We start from the raw sequence: 5,000 nt of genomic DNA, 5'->3' as shown, positions 1-5,000 counted from the left end.
AAAGTCGGCAGCAGGTGCTGACTGTGAGTCTGCACGATTTATGGTCCAGGGCTTGACGGAAAAGACTGTTGGTCCAGACAAGGGGGCAGCGGCAGCCATGCCAACAGGGGGGAATCGGCAGCGCAGATTTTTCGACGAACATGGGCTGGACGCTGGACTGGCCGGGCCATGCAGGAAAATTCATCGAGGGGACACGCTGAAGAAACAGCGCTGGTTTAGACACGGTGGGCGCAGTGTTGGAATCGGCAGCGCCGATGAAACCGGCAAAGTCGGCAGAATTGGCAGCGGGTGCTGGCGATGGGTCTGGACGGGCTGGATAGTCCAAGGCTCGACGAGAAAGACCGCAGGTTGAGACACTGGGGCAGTGGCAGCCCGCGGGACAGTGTTGGCAGATTCGGCAGCGCAGATTTGTGCGGCTGCAGGTTCGTCGGGGAAAATCGGCAGCGCAGATTTTTCGACGAGCATGGGCTGGACGATGGACTGTCCAGGCCAGGCAGGAAAATTTGTCGAGGGGACACGCTGACGAAACAGCGCTGGTTCAGGCACGGCGGGCAGTGTTGGAATCGGCAGCGCCGACGAAATCGGCAAAGTCGGCAGAATCGGCAGCGCAGATTTTTCGACGAACATGGGCTGGACGCTGGACTGGCCGGGCCATGCAGGAAAATTCATCGAGGGGACACGCTGACGAAACAGCGCTGGTTCAGGCACGGCGGGCAGTGGTGGAATCGGCAGCGCCGACGAAATCGGCAAAGTCGGCAGAATCGGCAGCGGGTGCTGGCGATGGGTCTGGACGGGCTGGATAGTCCAAGGCTCGACGAGAAAGACTGCTGGTTTAGACACTGGGGCAGTGGCAGCCCGCGGGACAGTGTCGGCAGATTCGGCAGCGCAGATTTGTGCGGCTGCAGGTTCGTCGGGGAAAATCGGCAGCGCAGATTTTGTGACGAACATGGGCTGGGCGATGGACTGTCCAGGCCAGGCAGGAAAATTTGTCGAGGGGACACGCTGACGAAACAGCGCTGGTTCAGGCACGGCGGGCAGTGTTGGAATCGGCAGCGCCGACGAAATCGGCAAAGTCGGCAGAATCGGCAGCGCAGATTTTTCGACGAACACGGGCTGGACGGTGGACTGTCCAGGCCAGGCAGGAAAATTTGTCGAGGGGACACGCTGACGAAACAGCGCTGGTTCAGGCACGGCGGGCAGTGTTGGAATCGGCAGCGCCGACGAAATCGGCAAAGTCGGCAGAATCGGCAGCGCAGATTTTTCGACGAACATGGGCTGGACGCTGGACTGGCCGGGCCATGCAGGAAAATTCATCGAGGGGACACGCTGACGAAACAGCGCTGGTTCAGGCACGGCGGGCAGTGGTGGAATCGGCAGCGCCGACGAAATCGGCAAAGTCGGCAGAATCGGCAGCGGGTGCTGGCGATGGGTCTGGACGGGCTGGATAGTCCAAGGCTCGACGAGAAAGACTGCTGGTTTAGACACTGGGGCAGTGGCAGCCCGCGGGACAGTGTCGGCAGATTCGGCAGCGCAGATTTGTGCGGCTGCAGGTTCGTCGGGGAAAATCGGCAGCGCAGATTTTGCGACGAACATGGGCTGGGCGATGGACTGTCCAGGCCAGGCAGGAAAATTTGTCGAGGGGACACGCTGACGAAACAGCGCTGGTTCAGGCACGGCGGGCAGTGTTGGAATCGGCAGCGCCGACGAAATCGGCAAAGTCGGCAGAATCGGCAGCGCAGATTTTTCGACGAACACGGGCTGGACGGTGGACTGTCCAGGCCAGGCAGGAAAATTCGTCGAGGGGACACGCTGACGAAACAGCGCTGGTTCAGACACGGTGGGCGCAGTGTTGGAATCGGCAGCGCCGAGAAAATCGGCAAAGTCGGCAGAATCGGCAGCAGGTGCTGGCGATGAGTCAGGACGGACTGGATAGTCCAAGGCTCGATGAGAAAGACCGCTGGTTTAGACACTGGGGCAGTGGCAGCCCGCGGGGCAGTGTCGGCAGATTCGGCAGCAGTGTCTGCCGATTCGGCAGCGTTGGCTTGTTGGCGCGGGGGGCCGATTCGAGTGGGGACTTGGGCAGCGGGCAGTGAAAGCAAGAGTTTCCCCGATGCTGCCGGGAAAAACGCTCCCCGGGATGGCCGGGTGAGATGACCCGGCGGCCCGCGACGGGTCATTCAATTCCATGCCCCGTCAACATAACTCCCGATGTACTGTTTGCTTTTTCGGAAGAAGAGATCCATCCCCCCATCCTCGGCCAGCCAAAAACGCTCCAATTAATGGCCGGGTGAGATGACCCGGAGGCCCGCGACGCGTCATTCAAATCACTGCCCTATCGGCTACAACTGCTGATGGGTGGGATTAGAGGCCTGCCATGGTGGTGAGGGGCGGCGAGGACCGTGAAAGCTAGAGTTTTTCAGAGGCTGCCGGGAAAAAGGCCCCTCGGGTGGCGGGGTGCGAGGACCAGGCGCGTCATTCAATTCTCTTCCCTATCAACTTGGCTCCCGTTGGCGGGATTGGAGGCCTACTGTTTGTTACAGGGCTAAAATCGTCAGGGGAAGAGCTGACGAAACAATGCTGGTTTGGATGCAGGGGGTAGTGTTGGAATCGGCAGCGCGGACAAAATCGGCAAAGTCGACAAAAAAGACTGTTGGTCTGGACATCGGGGCAGCGGCAGCCATGCCGACAGGGGGGGAAATCGGCAGCACAGATTTGTGCAGCTGCAGGTTCGTCGGGGAAATCGGCAGCGCAGATTTTTCGATGAACATGGGCTGGAAGATGGACTGTCCAGGCCAGGCAGGGAAATTCGTCAAGGGGACACGCTGACGAAACAGCGCTGGTTCAGGCACGGCGGGCAGTGTTGGAATCGGCAGCGCCGACGAAATCGGCAAAGTCGGCAGAATCGGCAGCGGGTGCTGGCGATGAGTCTGGACGATTTATAGTCCAGGGCTTGATGGAAAAGACTGTTGGTCCAGACAATGGGGCAGTGGCAGCGCGGATTTGTGCAGCTGCAGGTTCGTCGGGGAAAATCGGCAGCGCAGATTTTTCGACGAACAGGGGCTGGGCGCTGGACTGGCCGGGCCAGGCAGGAAAATTCGTCAGGGGGGCACGCTGACGAAAACAGGGGCTGCGGAGTGGAAAATCGGCAGCGCAGATTTTTCGACGAACAGGGGCTGGACCGGCCGGGCCAGGCAGGAAAATTCGTCAGGGGGGCACGCTGACGAAAAGAGGGGCTGCCGCGTGGAAAATCGGCAGCGCAGATTTTTCGACGAACAGGGGCTGGACGCTGGACTGGGCCAGGCAGGAAAATTCGTCAGGGGGCACGCTGACGAAAAGAGGGGCTGCCGCGTGGAAAATCGGCAGCGCAGATTTTTCGACGAACATTCGTCAGGGGGGCACGCTGACGAAAAGAGGGGCTGCCGCGTGGAAAATCGGCAGCGCAGATTTTTCGACGAACATTCGTCAGGGGGGCACGCTGAGGAAAACAGGGGCTGCCGCGTGGAAAATCGGCAGCGCAGATTTTTCGACGAACAGGGGCTGGATGCTGGACCGGCCGGGCCAGGCAGGAAAATTCGTCAGGGGGGCACGCTGACGAAAAGAGGGGCTGCCGCGTGGAAAATCGGCAGCGCAGATTTTTCGACGAACAGGGGCTGGACTGGCCGGGCCAGGCAGGAAAATTCGTCAGGGGGGCACGCTGACGAAAAGAGGGGCTGCCGCGTGGAAAATCGGCAGCGCAGATTTTTCGACGAACAGGGGCTGGACGCTGGACTGGGCCAGGCAGGAAAATTCGTCAGGGGGGCACGCTGACGAAAACAGGGGCTGCCGCGTGGAATGGCAGCCTACACGCAGATGCGAATTCGGCAGCGCACGATGGCTTGAGCAGGTCATGGGTTCGACTTGGCGCGATCTGAAACCTGGACGAGGGACTGTCGACGCTGGACGAGCCAGCGCGGTGGCCTGTCGTGCCCCGTTCAGGGGGGGCCTGCCGCGGAGACAGCCCTCGCGGGCTCGACAGCGCAGGCCAGCGTCCCCGACGTCGCTGGCCGCGGCAGGCGAGCTGCCGGGGTTCCCGCATTCCTACAAGAAAACGTCGTGCTTTCCACATGAAACCAATCCAGTAAAATCAGCCATATTTTTATGAGGCTGCCCACTGAATTTGGGGTCATTCCGGGCCGGTTCCTAGTTTTGCGGATTTACTCGATTTCTAATGGTAGGAAAATTAAAACAAATACTTCCCGACCTCGAAAAATTCTGGGAAAATTAATGAAGGTGGATTGGATTTTTGCCAACCTCTGTGCAAAATTTCAGCTCAAAATACCAAGAAATGAATTTTTTAGAGGGGGGGTGACAGCTGGGACCTAGTAGTGTCTCCCCCTGCCAGAGCTGCAATGACACTTATTGCTCTTTAGGGAGCCACCAGGCCGGCGCCCCTCAAAGACCACACGCGCGCGCGCGCCCGCCCGCGCTGGGCGCTGGGGCGCTGGGGCCTGAGGGCCTGGGGCCCTTGGGGGCCCTTGGGCGCTTGGGCGCGCGCGCGCGGCCCCCGCAGCCATGCCGCGCTGCGCGACGCGCGGACAGCCCCTGCTGGCTTGCTCTCTCGCCCGCGGGGGGGCTGCCTTCGGGCCCTGGCCCCCCGCGCTCTGGCCTGCCCCCCGCGTGGGAGAGGCTAGGCGCTGCAGGGGCCAGCCCGACGTCGCTGGCCGCGGCAGGCGAGCCGCCGGGGTTCCCGCATTCCTACAACAAAACGTCGTGCTTTCCACATGAAATCAATCCAGTAAAATCAGCCATATTTTTATGAGGCTGCCCACTGAATTTGGGGTCATTCCGAGCCGGTTCCTATTTTTTCCGATTTCCTCGATTTTTAATGGTAGGAAAATAAAAAAAAATACTTCCCGACCTCGAAAAATTCTGGAAAAATTAATAAAGTTGGATTGGATTTTTGCCAACCTCTGTGCAAAATTTCAGCTCAAAATACCAAGAAATGAATTTTTTAGAGGGGG

Source organism: Populus nigra, chromosome 2 (assembly GCF_951802175.1).
Source record: "Populus nigra chromosome 2, ddPopNigr1.1, whole genome shotgun sequence".
NCBI lineage: Eukaryota > Viridiplantae > Streptophyta > Magnoliopsida > Malpighiales > Salicaceae > Populus > Populus nigra.
Note: the sequence above shows the minus strand (reverse complement) of the source record.